This window comes from Stegodyphus dumicola, chromosome X1 (genome assembly GCF_044657685.1).
Source record: "Stegodyphus dumicola isolate Sdum_Otavi_A_Nest chromosome X1, ASM4465768v1".
Taxonomy (NCBI): Eukaryota; Metazoa; Arthropoda; class Arachnida; order Araneae; family Eresidae; genus Stegodyphus; species Stegodyphus dumicola.
Genome location: NC_140780.1, coordinates 244,956,900 through 244,973,597, shown reverse-complemented (window position 1 = coordinate 244,973,597; position 16,698 = coordinate 244,956,900). Strand labels below are relative to the sequence as shown.

At 32.9% G+C, this 16,698-nt stretch overlaps 2 protein-coding genes across 5 annotated transcripts in view; both read left to right on the top strand.

Annotated features, from left to right (window-relative positions):
• LOC118205250 (uncharacterized) overlaps positions 1 to 12,652 on the top strand; it is a 118,399-nt gene extending 105,747 nt beyond the window's left edge. Inside the window, exon 25 of the mRNA XM_085807374.1 lies at positions 12,582 to 12,652. The gene's annotated coding sequence lies outside the window, so the exon portion shown is untranslated. The remainder of the gene's footprint in view (positions 1 to 12,581) is intronic.
• The window catches only part of LOC118190608 (dihydropyrimidinase-like), a 216,883-nt gene that overhangs the window by 1,968 nt on the left and 198,217 nt on the right, over positions 1 to 16,698 (top strand). For 2 of the 4 annotated variants that reach the window (XM_085807364.1, XM_085807365.1), the window contains exon 2: positions 14,529 to 14,667. The exons of the other annotated variants lie outside the window; for them this stretch is intronic. The gene's annotated coding sequence lies outside the window, so the exon portion shown is untranslated. The remainder of the gene's footprint in view (positions 1 to 14,528; positions 14,668 to 16,698) is intronic. 4 annotated transcript variants of the gene reach the window in all.

Sequence of the window (16,698 nt, the reverse complement as noted above, 5' to 3'; positions counted from 1 at the left end):
ATGAATAAACTTTAATTTGAAAAACATTTGCAGACTCCCTGAATTTTAACTCGGATCTCCAGGGGTCCGCCGATCGCAGTTTAAAAATCTTGCCTTAACCCGTAAGGTTTCGCTATCAATCTGGATAGTCGCTTCAATGATTTTTAAAGATGTTTTTACACGCATTGTGAAAATTTGTTTTAAAATGACCGAGATGCAGGTTCTGATATCATCTGATTAAACCGTAAAAAATCTCTTGTTATCGTAACCAGAGGTCAGTCGTAGAAATCATAACTTCTGGATTTTTTTTTTTTTTTTTTTTTTTTTTTTTTCATCTTGGCGGACGGCCAAACTTTCGGAGGAATATACAGCAAAAAGAACGCGGAAGATTATCTCGAAGAAATTATTCAGATGAGTTTTTTTTTTTTTTTTTTTCCTTTTGTATTTGGGTGCCTCCGATGAACATCTGAAACAAGGCATAAATTCTCGAGATCGAGCTTGTTCAGGTTATCAATGTTAGGAATGAATGGACCAATCCCGAATATGTGGATCACGAAGCCCGAATTTTGATTTTTTTTTATTTAATTCGTATTCAGGGCGAATTCAAGGAACTTTAGATTAAGAACTCAGCGATATAAAACTTGTCACTCCGCTAAGCACTTGTATTGCCATTCCGAAGAGCGTATGATATTTATTTATGTTTCAAGTTTAATCAGAAATTCAGTGATGTAGAAGAAATGTGTGTCCGCTGCCCAAAATATTTTTATCTTCCATGCACCAATACGTTGTGAGTTGAAAAAACGTAAGATATTTAAATATTCTTTCAAATTTAATTTCTCTGTTATTGAAATAAATCTTGTTTTAAAACAAAGAAAGGGAAGGGGTTAAATCTTTCTTTGGGAGATTTCGGTTGAGCGGATCAAACCGCTGAATATTGGTAGTTCGATCCAGACTCAAATCAATCCCAACCATGGTTCATAGTAAGAATGGTTTCATGCGTAATATGAATACGAGACAATTTTCCGTAGAAAAACTTCCACGAAGGCATTTTCCCTAGGCAAATAGCCGCAGTGTGCTTTGCCATAATCTAATAACATCGCAGGAAAATAAAAAATGAGTTTCTTACTTATTCCTTAAAACTTCCTGCGTTCCACAGCTCGAGAACAGATTATCTAGATTTATTGGATAAGTATTTTATTAATGATATGTACTTTAATAACTACTATTTGAATATTATATTTCAGCGGTAATGCGTTTAGAAAAACATTGAATTAAAATTCCCGATTATGATAAAAGTGGGCTTTACCACTTATTGCGATATTGTGAACGAGATCGCCATCCATTATTCTCTTGCAGCAGTGTTAAAAATTAATACAGCCAGCCCCACCCGCGTTAATAAATTATGTTTTATATGGTTATTGCTGAAAAGCGAATATGTTACTTAATCAGTATGTTGAGGTTAATTAACGTTGCTTGAAATTTATCTTATGCAGAGCTAAAATTGCGCCTGTACTTCTTTGTTTTTGGGATCTTCCTGTTTTCCAAAATCCTAGAATCCAACGAAAATGAAAGGAGGTAATCGACAACTGATTTGTCATTCGGGAGTCGTGCTTTCTTCCCTTTGTGTGGTGTGATAAGATCTCACAAAGAGAAAGCTCACTTTAAAATACGGGAATGGAAGTGCACTAAAGGTCCATCTCTTAGTGTAATCACAAAAACTGCTGATTTGAAAGCATGCTTTTATTCTTATCTTTGTTAATTTCAGATGAAAGACTAGGGAACGCAAGAGAAATTTAGGGTTACAAATAGGTTGTTTTTGAAATAAATTTCACAGTTGGGGAAATAAGGGAAAATATTTCTGAGGCCTGTTTTAGATGCAAACTAGAATTTATCCAAAAGTTGAAAAGGAGCCCCTAGGCAAAGAATATGTATTGCCCTAGGAGGCCAAAGGGGTTGAAAATCGAAATAAGATCTTTGAGGTGTATAAAATAATAAAGTTGTTTAACGGCGTTTCTTCCTGAACAAAAAGATATATTACAACCTATATTTACAAAAAATAAAAAAAGGAGCCCTTACATGGTTTTTTTTTACATATTATCTAAAGCATAAAATACGACTTCAAAAATGCAACATACTTTCTCATCTGAGTCCTAATATTTCATTTTTTAATTTTTTTGGCTGTTTTGTCTCCTTTTAATATTATACTAGTTCAGTTACATAATATGATTTACACATGCAGTGTCATATTTACTAATTTTTTTATAAAATAATAATATTGAATTTAAATCAAGTTCAAAAGCTTTTTACCCATATTTTACATAAGTATGTTCAGCCGGGTTGCATCATCAAAGTGCATAAAAACATAAATGTTGTTTTTTAAATTTTAAATTTCTATCGAAATTTTAAAAGTTTTTGTCTTCAGACTTACATGACTATATTCAAGCACCTATCTCTACAGATGCACATCAAAAGTACGTAAAATTAATTTAAAAAACAAAAATTAACAATTGGCCGCTACCTGGGGGGAGGGGGAAGTCTTAGAGGGAAGCCGGTATAAAATGTATACCGGCTCTCAAAATTTAGGATTTCGCTCTAGATTTTTTTTAAGTCTCAATTTTGTGTCCTTAGGGTTCATAAGTTATAGTTCATGCGAAATTTTACCTTAAATTATTTTATATACCGCTCCTCAAAGGGTTAATGCTGCGCTTTTTAGCCCAAAGGACGTTAGGCCAGAAGGGCTATTAATTTCGTTTTGGCATTTTGCTTTGATTTACTTTAAACGGCTAATCACTTTTTAAATTGTTGCCTCCAAATATTAGAGCCCTGTATTATATTCAAAGAAATTAAATAATGAAGAATCTGCATAAATGCATGCATGTTTCTCGCATTGTGATAAAACAACGGTTCCTAGAGCCATTAAATTTTGCAAACTTACTATTCCACCCGAATATGGGCATCTGGAAGCCCAAATTTGGAATTTGTTTTATCTATTTCATAAGGCATTTATGAGTTTTTGATAAAGAAATTCAACGATTTCAAAGCGAGCAATGGCAACACTGTACGAAAAGAATTTTTTATCTCACGAGGGTGTGTATCGGAAATTCTAAAGATATGCTTTTTTAAATATTCTGTCACACTGCTGTTGAATTGAATTTTATGGTTCAAGTGCGAAGAACATGATATTTAATAAATAACGATGACACAGAAAACGTTAAAAAAAGCCTCTTTAGGCGTAATATAAAATCTGAAAGCTTTCAGATTTTTTAAAATTATTTTTGCCATATATCATGTTACCTGTATTGTTCTAATCATTCAATACTAGCTCGACAGTCTTTTTAAATTTTCGAGGGCATTTTCAGAGGCTGTCTCGCGTGCAAGAAATGTCTTACTTATTTACAAGTTTCTTCCTTAGGACTTTTATCATACTGACTTGAAAATCTACCGTGTTTACTCGCGTAATAGTCGCACCCTTGTTTTGAACCACAAAAGATCGTCAAACGTGTACAATATTGTGAGTAGATTTCCTCGCTCAATAGTGGCACCTAGACTCACAATGAAAAATTGGCTGACAAAGTCCGACTACTAAGCGAGTAAATACGGTAATTGGTGAAATTACAGTGTCGGGAAAAATGCTTTCCCAACCTCGGAATAAGTCTTTGAGATCAGGAGCCGGTGCTGCATCATTTCCGTCAATTCCCGTTCACCAGAATTTGGGTCCTGAACGGTCAGCTTTCAGCGGTTTTAACCATTTGGCTATTTGCGGACCTTTATAAGGGAAACTGGCTAGCATTTGTAACATTGGTGAACTTCAATGTTGTTTTGCTTCATCTCACCTTAAAACGGTATAAGTATAATCTATACGGTGCAGATGCATTGAACTCAAAATCATTTTCCGGAAATAAATTGCCAGTTACAGAAATAAAGTTATAAAAGTGTGTAATTGAAGAAACACGAAACTTTTTCAAAATTACTGAATAATGTGTGTTAATGTACGGGTAAGCTATTGATATATTTACCTTTTCTCCATATTTTTGCTTTTTTGTGACGACACTCTAGCTAAATTCTGTTCGGAATATCGGTGACATTTTAAATCTGCAGTTATTTTTCCTTTTATTTGCTTCAGGAGGTTTTCCTTTTGTTTCAGTGTTTTTCCTTCTTACCCGAAGATAATGGAGTTAGATATTTTGAGTGCGTTAATTTATCAGGTAGCTGGTGCAATCACTTTTAACTACCACTTAAGTAATAAAGGGGAAAACCACGAAAGCTTTATTTAGCCAGCTTATTGAACCGCCAGGAAACGAACCTGGTCAAAATACCACTGTTTCTCTGCTTTTTTAAAACTATTTGACCATTAATATATATTTTTCAAATAATTTGCTGAGGGTTGAGGCCGATTTTAAGTGTTCAGTGTAGTTTGGATTGTGATTTGCGGCGCGTTAATTAAGAAACAAATGATACATGTTTTTTTATTTACGAACACTGCGCGTACGATGTATAAACTTAGTGCAACGTTAAACGCCTACCAGCAAATGACGTGACTGGTAAAAAATGAGACATAATATTGTTTGGAATTTTTCAAACTAATTGTTAGTCTCTCAAGTGAGAAAGTATTTGGAAGCTTTATGATTAAAAAGCGGCTACCGTAAAAAATTACGAAGGAATTTTTTAATGGCCATTTTGTCTTAAATATATTTTTGGGAAGAAAATAGAAATAAGTCAAAAAGCATTTACTCATACTCGGCTTTTAAAGTGTCTTGCTCCCAGCTTCCATTTAGTTGTAGAGAAATAACTGTCGGTTGTAATGTTGAATTTTTCACAATTCCATAAATTTCCGAAGTTTTTCAAATACGGCATAAAAATCAAACGGGGAAGAATAATTAAATCCGAGCTTAAATTGCGCTGAAGCCCACTGGTATTTCTTAATTTTTGAGATAAATCCAAACGGTAGCCAGAGCCCTTAAATCAGAGATGTCCGACACTTCTTTTTTGTAACTAGAGCACAATTTCAGCAGAAAATTCTTTGGATGTTGAAAATTTTATTTTATAAGTCTACCTTAAAAACAGATTTTAATTGAATTTAACCTGTCTTTCTCTGGGAAGCTAACTCTTTAATGGTCAAGAATAGAAAAGCCCCTACCCACGTATCAAACAAAGGCTTTTTCTTCGGGAAGTGCAATGAATTTGACAGTGTTTTTTTTTACTTCCTGAAAATACTAGAAGTTGAATTTTTGGAAGTATGTAATTAAAGGAGGACGAAAATTTCTATTTGCGAAAACCTTTTACTTTATTTTGCAACTTGGAGGACAATTCGAAGGGCATTTTTTATCCCTGTCACATTCTGCTTGACTGCTAGAATATCGGCAGGGGTCGTGTTCCATGGAGGCTGGAAGTCCTTTCTTACCTCCATGTTGTGTTCAGATCAGAAATTCTTGTTCCCTTCGCCGGTAAGCCATTGCATTTGTCCCATCAATCTCATTCTGGGTAATTCTCTTTCTCTCCAGCACTCCTTCCCTCAGTTCTTACTTCCCTTCACCCCCCAATGCAGGGATATCCCAACGACATCCCTCCGATCATGGAGATAGGAAGTAAGATTCTTACTTCAGTGTCCCCAATAGTACCTGCTTCTTGCCTAGGTCTTGAATTCAAGCGTATCTGCTTGCTTTCTTACAACTTCTTTGAATAAAATATTCTACGTACCAATACAGTGTAAATAACAGTATATCTTATTATATATTGATTTGTTTATGACTGAACTCTATAAACATGTGCAATATTCTAAAATTTTAAGTTATTTGATAACTACCTACCTATATAAAGCATGTTTACGACTTTACGAAATATAGTAGGATTATACAACTCATTCGTTAGCAATTTAGGCATTATATTAATAATAATAAATGCTTAGGAAAAATGAAACTTTCTGCTGAGGATGAACTTCTGTTTCTAACGAACTCTCTGTGAAACAATAGTTCAATTCACTGCTATATAATTTCCAATAAAACAAAATAGCTTCTGTTTTAAGGCAATTTATTGCTACAGTGTATCACACGTGTCTCGCAAATCATGATTTGAATTTATTGTATACCCATGTATTTTTATATTGCTTTTCAATATTAACATAAAAAGGAAAATATTTTTACGTGAGCTACGAAAAACGCTGCGGTGACTTTATTGGTAGCTCATGTTCGAAGTTTTGGCGATCCTTGTTCTGTATGTTGCTTATCATAGCCTGGACAGAAAAAGTTTTATTGTACACATTTGAGCGATCTTTGATGGTGTTGAGGCTTTCAACCCTATCGGCTCTTACCTGTAACTGGAGAATGCTCTTGGCATATGGCGGTAATGTAATAAAAAAATTTAAAAAAATGAGCGCATAGCGCCACCGAAATCGGCGAAAATTCCGGGCTGTTTGAGCTAGGATAATAAAGATATAATTTGAAAATAATTGAGAAGAAGAATGCGAATCTGATTCAATATTTTGTGTAAAACTAAATTTTAATCAAATTGTTACAATTTTGATGTGGTTGGGTTTTGATTAATTATAAGCACACGAAAACTATAAGCCTAGCAGAAGGGTTAGGTTCACGGAATTTTCTTAACCGATATTGACTCATCTTCACATTATAGATATGAAAAATTTCGAGTAACGAATTGCAACGAAGAAATTACTTTACATTAAAATTTGCTAATTTTTCAAAAGCAACATTTTTAAAGATATTGATTTAAATTCAGACAGGTGGAAAAAAATTCTTAGTATCCTGATTCATTTTTAAGAGTTTTAAACAAAATTCTAGTATTTGTTAAGTAAAAATATTTTTTCCGATCTTGGCGTAATTAAACTGCGAAATTAAAATAAATAAATAAATAAATTACACTAACTATTTAATTCTTCCTCCTTAATAAGTCTCTAAAATTACATTTCCTGATATGTTTTTCTTCATTCATCGCATATGATATTAAAATGGGAAAAGATACGAATGAAAAATACTTGTTATTCAATAAAAGCAATCATTGTTTTTTGCATGTGGAAGTTTAGTTTATGAATATGATGTTATTACATTTATTTAACTATAATAAGGAATTGACGCTTTTGTTATTATTGTTTATGATTTAAATTTTTATATAATGTCTAAATTAAGACTAAAAAGTACATTTTAAATAAGAAGCTAAGGAAGATTTAACATTCACGAATCTAAATTCATATGAGAATATCTCCCTAATAATTGTATATATAGATATAAGCTAGTGATGAGAAAATAGAGATTAAAGAGATAATGAATGAAAGGGCAAAGAGATATACACTAATAATTGTATGTGTCAATATAAGTTAGTGATGTGAAAACAGAGGTAGGAGTTAAGAGGAGTGAAATGCAAACAGAGATACAGAAAAACTTTCATTTCGCCCCGCCCTGAGAGCGCACCAGAGGCCGAGCGGAAATTTCACTGAACATTGGTGGTTTGATTCCAGACGAGCGGCCTGGCTGCATAGACATTTTCTTGGTTTTCGCCATGTGTAATGTGGTTACGAGCCAGTTTCCCTTAGAATTACCCCGCGAAGGCATCCTTCCTCTTAGATAGTTAGCCGTATCATGCTTTACCGTGATTAAAAAACTAAACCAATCTCTCTGACACGTGACACTTAGATTGACAAGACAGTGGGGGAAATGGTGAAAAGACATTAATCCCAAAAAGGATAAGGGGAGGGGAAAGAAAAATTAAGCGAAATATCATTTTGGACGAAAGGACGAAGCAACCATATTTCCTTCAATACCTAGTTACTGTTTCTAGCATTCTTTCTGTCCTTATGTGGTACCATTTTAGCTTTCTTCATAGGTGGTAATGGTTCATCATTCAATGGGTAATGGTCTTTTTTTCCCATCATCCTTTGAAATACTGTATTATTGTTTATTAAGGGGTTAAATTCAACCGGAATCCCGGCTAAGCTATTTTTTTTAGTTTTTCTCATGAAACTGTAATTCCATCCGCAGTCTCACATACGACGAGATCTGATATTTTGTTATTTAACTATTTATCTCAGCATTTATTAAGTTTTAATTATTTATTTAATTATTAATTTTGTATTGCTTTTCTTCCGTAAGATTTCGGCACTTCTGATTTTAGAAATTAAGCCCTGGATTAAATGCATAAATAAGATTTTTAGTTGCACGTTCAGAAAGAGACGACGTTGAGATAATGAAATTTCCCCGTGTGTCCTTGACCTTGGAGCTCTGAACGTCGCTGCCTGTCCGCGCGCATTTTGCAATTAAGTCTAACGTGCAAAAATAAATACTATAAAAATCTTCTTTTCATGAAGTATTTGAGTTCTTGCATATGTTATTTAAATGTTATTCCTTATAATAGCAGTTAGCACCTGTCTCCTCCTGCCTAATTCGGAGTGAGATGACGGAGTGGTTAGAAGCGTGGATTCAAGCCCACTTACTAGCAGCAATCGTTACACTTTAACAATCGTTTTGTAACAATTCGAATCGTTACAAAACACCGCAGTTGCTTTCAGTAGCAGGAGCGGTTATAAGAGTTTGTTATTGTTGTTATTCCTTATAATATAAATAGAAAAACCTAGCATTTACAATTAAAATATAAATCTAAAATAACTTAATGCAGGGCTTAAATTGCGCCGGAGCCCGGGTCCGGTAATTCTTAGTTTTTGGATTATATTCGGATTCCAGTCGGAGCGCATCGGAGCCCTAAAAAGGAAGACTCCGGCACTTTTTTATGTAACGGAACAATTATTTTAGTAGAAATCTGATATAGAAAATTTTATTTTTAGCAATAAAATTATATAAAAAAATCTTATTAAATTTTAATTTATCTCTTTTTATTTAATTACTTTAATTATTAATTATTTTTACTTCACATTTATTTAATTTTAATTGTTTAATTACTTTAATCTTTAATTATTTTAATAAATAATAATAAATTGTGCATTAATTAAACAATAATTACAAGTTAAATAATAATTAATAAATAATTATTAATATCAATTAAATAATTATTTATTTATTTGATGCTCATTAACTATTTAATTTAATTTTTGTTTATTTATTTACTCTTGTTCCTCTTTCGTGATGGTCTTTCATAGGGCTCCGGCACTTCTACTTTTAGAAATTAAGCCCTGACTTAATATAATATTAGTAATTATGGTTATTTTTATGTACTTGAATTAGTTTCATCTCTGTCTGGTAGTATCGTATTGCCATATTTACATTCAAAATTTTAAGCCACTTTCTATGCGTGAAACGCTTCTAAATTCCGAACTCGCGTTGTAAACATCGCGCATTTTAAAATTTTTAGAATAAAGTGTTCTTAGAAAGGCTAATACGCAAGAGATCTCATTCAATAAGTTTTCGCAGCATTCTGACATAACTTATAAAAATTTAAAATAAAACGTTGCGTTTCAGCTTATCAAATATGTATGGGTTTCCCACATAAGCCCACGCAGGAAAACTTGAGCGTATCATAGCATGTGATACGCTGGGAACGAGAGCTACGCCATAAGCACCATTATAGTTAGAACACGTAAACATAATACAGAGAATTAACATGAAGCATAAATACATACATAGAATACGTAATAAATAATCTCCGAGTGAAAGAATTTTAATTTATTTACAGTAGGCATGATTTTAAAGCAGTTTAGTATAGTTTGTGTCCCATGAAAGGAACGTTAACTTTTTATGAGTTAATTTACTGTAGACATTTATAAAACTTTTTGTGAAGATTCAACCAATGTTTAATCAATTAATATTTATATTTAATTTTGTTTTTCTAGAGCCAGTTTAGAGTAAATAATACATTACTAGGTTTTCACGCGCAATAGTAGGTAACTTGTTAATTTTATTTCCATCTTAATTGAGAATATTTGAAGTAAAATAAGTTTTTCTTCCCTGCTTCAAAATTTCCTCAGTCTGAAAGCGTAAAAAGTTACAAAATGGCTTTAGCTAAAGAACATAATATTTTGAATATGTAATAAAATGTTTATATCTTACATCAGGATCACATCATTTGTAGTTCAATAATTCAGGGTTTTCAATTACAATGCTTTCTTTATGATCATATTAATATAAGCCAGTCCCCGTTTAAAGATCATGCATGAAATTATTCCTTTCCTTAGGCAGATAGTCCTCGTGTGCTTTGCTATATTCCTTTCAAACTGGTTGCTTAAACAGGCAGAGCAATAAACATAATTAATAATTTATATTTTGTTTTTGTAATATCTAGCAGATCTAATAAAATTTTATTATTCTTTTCATTCGTGGGTTTATGATGTATTTACTTGATAAATTTTATAAATATTTTCTTCATTGTTTTAGAAGATCTAAGATGTTTTTACTTCCTGATATTACTTATCTCAGTATAGAATAATAATCATCACAACGCCTAACAAAGAATCTTTACTTGATATTTCGTACTCTTCTGTTATCAGGGCTGGATTCAGAAATGTATTGCACATGTGTATGTAAATGAAATGTGTGTACATGTGATACATGCATACATGAACACAGCAGTCCATCCATCCATACATACATTTCTGGGCCCGGTCCTGATAAATAGAACAGTACCGAATATTTTGCTGTTTTGAGGTAAATGCATTTTCTAAGCGTTTCGATGCGGAATGCGCGGCCGCCATTTCGAGTCGTGTCATTTCGCTGTCGGCCCGGTTCGCCTTCAAGGCATATTTTCTTTAAATGATTATATTATATCTTGCCATATAATGTTAAATTTATTTAGTTTAATAATTTTTAACCTATTTTATAGTCGAGACATATTTTTCTTTATATGCCTATATTGTATCTTGCCATATTATGTTATTAAACTTATTTAGTTTAATAATTTTGTTTATATTGTATACATCTGTCTTAAATTTTAAAAATGAAAAAAACTTTTGCAATTAAATAAATCTTCTAGAATTGCATCTGCATAATTTTAGAAACTATCATATAGCTTCTGTTGGTTTTAGAGGTTTTAGCCCATAATTATGAAATGTGATAATTTTGTTATATTTGATACTGACATGATTTTCTAATGTGTAATTTCTTTGCATCCCATATTTGTAAACATTTATATTATGAGCAATCTTTGTTATGCATTTCCTTTCTACTTGACTGCGAAAAGTCCTAGACCCTTCCGATGTTTTTCGACGATGCAAGGAGCGATTCATTCCCTCCGATATGCATGTATGAAAAAAAAAAAAAAAAAAAAAAAGTATTTATTGGTTATAACTCAATTTCTTCTGGAGAATTTCGAGGAAAACGCTTTATAATAAAAAATTCCTGTTAAGACTGTGTATTTCTACTTTCAATGAGAACCCACTTTCTGAAGGTTTTAAAATTCGATTAGAATGAAATACAGCATTAACAAATTGAAAGTATCCACATTATATGTTTATTCCTCATGGTAAATTTTAAAAATGTACCTATTAAGTAAGCTGTGTGTTAAGCTTCTGGTTTATAAATCAAGTTTCTGATTTTAGTGTAATATTGTGCATGAATTTTGTTCTAAATATAAAAGCATTTTGGTATAGTTAAATTTCGGAAAAAAATATTTCTGGAACTATTTTGTCACCAGTCCAAAATATCGGATGTAGCAAATCTGAAATCTGTAACAGTTTCTCCTTAAAGTTCTGTTTCACATCTTTTTATCAGGTAAAGCCTGAACACCAGCGAATAAACATTAAGCAAATAATTTCTGGGAACGCTGAGGGTCGGTCAAGAAAGCCATCTGCTTAGCAAGCCTATTTCTGTACTTTTTCTGAACGAAGCAGATGTTACTTTTATGTCTTCGACTCCCTCACTATCCTGCAAGTCATCAGTCTGATTAGCTACACACCTGATTTTTTTTTTTTTTTAATCCAATGGTGGGCACTTGCCTAATGCAGTATATATGATGAAAGAATAGCTTTCACTTGTACAAAATTGATAAAAAAAGTCAGCAAAATGAATCTCAATTCTCAAACGCTCACGAGCTGTATAGTGGATGCACTTTTCATAAGCGCTTTACTTTTATATCAATAATATCCTTTTCATACATTAGAAGTGCTTCTGTTATTCCAAAATTCATGTAAAAGAATCACTGTATAGAAAACTCTTGTCAGAAAGAATTAATGACTCATAGAGATCAGTAAGATTTTCATTCATTGAAAATATGCAAATTTAGTTTTCAAGTAACTAAACTGTAATGAAATTTAATCTTGATAAATTTTAACAATCATAAAAATACAGCTCATTTATGCTATGTGAGTATGTGAAGAAGGAAATAAAAATTAATGTGGGAATTTCGTGTACAATAAAATTACAATGCAGTGATACTATAAAGAAGCAAGGGTGTAAGTGTTAATTAAGTAAAACACACCAATTGAATGCTTCGGATTTGAATAGAGGAGAACGGGCTGGCTGCATGGGCGTTTTCGTGATTTTTCTTCATTGGTATTCCCAATTCCCTTTATGAAGTCCTCCACTAAGGTATCCCTCTTCTGAGATCCTTGTGGGCTTTACCATAATGTAATTTTTGCTAGACTAAGCAAACTTACTTCACGAATTAAGTTTAGAAAACTAATACGAGCAAATTATCTTTTCATCATGTAGGCAACTGAAAAATATCTGTGTGAGCGACTGGCTGAAGCCGTGAAGCACTGGTGCTTCTGGTTATCTCCTTGTGCCATATAATGTTAAATTTATTTAGTTTAATAATTTTTAACCTATTTTATAGTCGAGACATATTTTTCTTTATATGCCTATATTGTATCTTGCCATATTATGTTATTAAACTTATTTAGTTTAATAATTTTGTTTATATTGTATACATCTGTCTTAAATTTTAAAAATGAAAAAAACTTTTGCAATTAAATAAATCTTCTAGAATTGCATCTGCATAATTTTAGAAACTATCATATAGCTTCTGTTGGTTTTAGAGGTTTTAGCCCATAATTATGAAATGTGATAATTTTGTTATATTTGATACTGACATGATTTTCTAATGTGTAATTTCTTTGCATCCCATATTTGTAAACATTTATATTATGAGCAATCTTTGTTATGCATTTCCTTTCTACTTGACTGCGAAAAGTCCTAGACCCTTCCGATGTTTTTCGACGATGCAAGGAGCGATTCATTCCCTCCGATATGCATGTATGAAAAAAAAAAAAAAAAAAAAGTATTTATTGGTTATAACTCAATTTCTTCTGGAGAATTTCGAGGAAAACGCTTTATAATAAAAAATTCCTGTTAAGACTGTGTATTTCTACTTTCAATGAGAACCCACTTTCTGAAGGTTTTAAAATTCGATTAGAATGAAATACAGCATTAACAAATTGAAAGTATCCACATTATATGTTTATTCCTCATGGTAAATTTTAAAAATGTACCTATTAAGTAAGCTGTGTGTTAAGCTTCTGGTTTATAAATCAAGTTTCTGATTTTAGTGTAATATTGTGCATGAATTTTGTTCTAAATATAAAAGCATTTTGGTATAGTTAAATTTCGGAAAAAAATATTTCTGGAACTATTTTGTCACCAGTCCAAAATATCGGATGTAGCAAATCTGAAATCTGTAACAGTTTCTCCTTAAAGTTCTGTTTCACATCTTTTTATCAGGTAAAGCCTGAACACCAGCGAATAAACATTAAGCAAATAATTTCTGGGAACGCTGAGGGTCGGTCAAGAAAGCCATCTGCTTAGCAAGCCTATTTCTGTACTTTTTCTGAACGAAGCAGATGTTACTTTTATGTCTTCGACTCCCTCACTATCCTGCAAGTCATCAGTCTGATTAGCTACACACCTGATTTTTTTTTTTTTTTAATCCAATGGTGGGCACTTGCCTAATGCAGTATATATGATGAAAGAATAGCTTTCACTTGTACAAAATTGATAAAAAAAGTCAGCAAAATGAATCTCAATTCTCAAACGCTCACGAGCTGTATAGTGGATGCACTTTTCATAAGCGCTTTACTTTTATATCAATAATATCCTTTTCATACATTAGAAGTGCTTCTGTTATTCCAAAATTCATGTAAAAGAATCACTGTATAGAAAACTCTTGTCAGAAAGAATTAATGACTCATAGAGATCAGTAAGATTTTCATTCATTGAAAATATGCAAATTTAGTTTTCAAGTAACTAAACTGTAATGAAATTTAATCTTGATAAATTTTAACAATCATAAAAATACAGCTCATTTATGCTATGTGAGTATGTGAAGAAGGAAATAAAAATTAATGTGGGAATTTCGTGTACAATAAAATTACAATGCAGTGATACTATAAAGAAGCAAGGGTGTAAGTGTTAATTAAGTAAAACACACCAATTGAATGCTTCGGATTTGAATAGAGGAGAACGGGCTGGCTGCATGGGCGTTTTCGTGATTTTTCTTCATTGGTATTCCCAATTCCCTTTATGAAGTCCTCCACTAAGGTATCCCTCTTCTGAGATCCTTGTGGGCTTTACCATAATGTAATTTTTGCTAGACTAAGCAAACTTACTTCACGAATTAAGTTTAGAAAACTAATACGAGCAAATTATCTTTTCATCATGTAGGCAACTGAAAAATATCTGTGTGAGCGACTGGCTGAAGCCGTGAAGCACTGGTGCTTCTGGTTATCTCCTTGTGCAACGTAAATACGGGCCAATTTTCCTGAGAAAAGTGCTTCACAAAGGCATGCTATCCCCAAAACAGGTAGTCATAATTTGCTTTGCCTTATTCAAAAACCCAACTCTAATCTTAAAGCATCGTGAAAAATATTTGTACTAAACTTGTATCAAAATATGTTAGTTTCTTTTGTTAATATATGCAAAACCAACAAAATATGTTAGTTTTGCAGTAGCCTGCCTGCCTTTAAGACAGTGTCTGCTGTCTGCGTTCAAGTTATTCGATAATCTGCTTAAGGTCTTGAAAACTACTTCATGGAAATATTTCATCGATTTTTAAGCACTAGTATAGCATCTACGGCCAGATTTGTAACTTAACATTCCCAAGAAATAACCAGACCTTGGAAGGAAGTGCATTTACACTGAAGTATTCACCTTTTCAGCAACTAAGTAATTTGAGAAATCTGTATAAATACGAAGTGCCGCATGCTGTGGCATTTTTTTCTTTAATTTTAACTGAGATTTCAAACTGAAAAAGGAATAATCTAGTTTGCCAAGTTTCCTTTCGTTTTTCAAATATTTAAAGAATTAAATATATATCTCCGACGTGGGTGAGATCTTAGTGTATTGTTTGTCTGGCCTGCGGGCCGTTCCTTGTCGTTGAACATGTTCGCTACATGAGAATTTTGGTTTCCCACATGAGTAACGAAACAAGAGATACCCTAAGAAGGGCCTCCGTGAAGGCGTTCTTTCTATCAAATGATAGCTAGCCTTCTGCTGAAATAAATTACCTGCCCTCCCTCCCCTCGATTAGCGTAATTAGTATGTGATGCAAACAAATGTATGTAAGTCGGAGCTCCTGTCAAACGTGGAACCAAAATAAATCTTTATTTGGAACGTTTTCAGAGTTCTTTAATACACCTTTTTCAGAATTTAACCATCCAGTATTAGACTTTGGTACTCCCTTGATTTTTATTTGCAAATGGTCTTGCGAGACAGTATAATGCATTCCCAAGAGCAGACATCCACCATATTTATAGCATTTACTCTGTCACTAAAGTCAAAATTTTAGAATTTGCTTTTTTTACCGAGAGATGATAGTTTAACATCCGCACCATTCACCCTTCATACCGCACCTTTCATACGCGTTTCCGGTCGGAAGCGACAGGAAACCTTGTAATGGTGCTCCCCTCTGAGAATGGCTAATATTTATGAGACCACAAATGAGTGTCATGGCATGGAGGTAGGAAGTAAATTATCCACCGACCTTTCTTACCTCCATGGTCGGTGGATAATTATATTCCCTAGCATGATCGCTCCCTGTCCCGACCAAGATTATTAAATGTGTGTTTAGATGACCGCTAAAATATACGGTTTCGTTTTCAAACTAACATTTTATATAACAAATAAATCAAGGCGTTACATTTCCAGTTCTTACCATAACAGGCCCACCAGTGGTCGAGTAATTAAGGCCACTGAACTCTGGTAGTTCGATCCGGGTTGGCATCTCTGTGAATGAGCTGGTTGTATGGGTGTTGTCGTGATTTTCCGCATCAATAATAATGTCGCGATGGAAAATTTGCAGTTAATCTTTGAATGTTTGAGTTAAATCGAACAAGGCAAGTGTGCTAAATTACAACGTTGTACGCTTGATTTAACACTACTAGAAATATTCGGTTATTTAAAGCGCTTTAAACTATTCTTAATGCAGTATTTGATATTTTCCAGTGACTTAAAATCTACTGTTTGTACATATAGTCTTCTGATGATTGAAAACATATTGTAGAACTGATATTTAGTATGTTCTGAAAATAAAGTAGCAAAAGTATGCCCCTCTAAAGTCCTATTTTGAGTACTATCAATAGTTTAATACAATTTTGAACCGATCTGTTTCACTTTAGACATGACATTCAAGGCCGGTTTTAGCAGGTGTGCAGTGCGTGCAAGCATACTTCGGCCAGTTTCTTAACCAGTTAACTGTGATTGACAATTATACTTGTCATGGAGAAGCTGCACGATTTTGTGTATTGACGAGTATACTCGTCATGCGTATAAAGCAACGTAATAGAAACAGAGAAAAGAAAAATAATAACAAAGAAACCGTAGCTAGTGATTGATT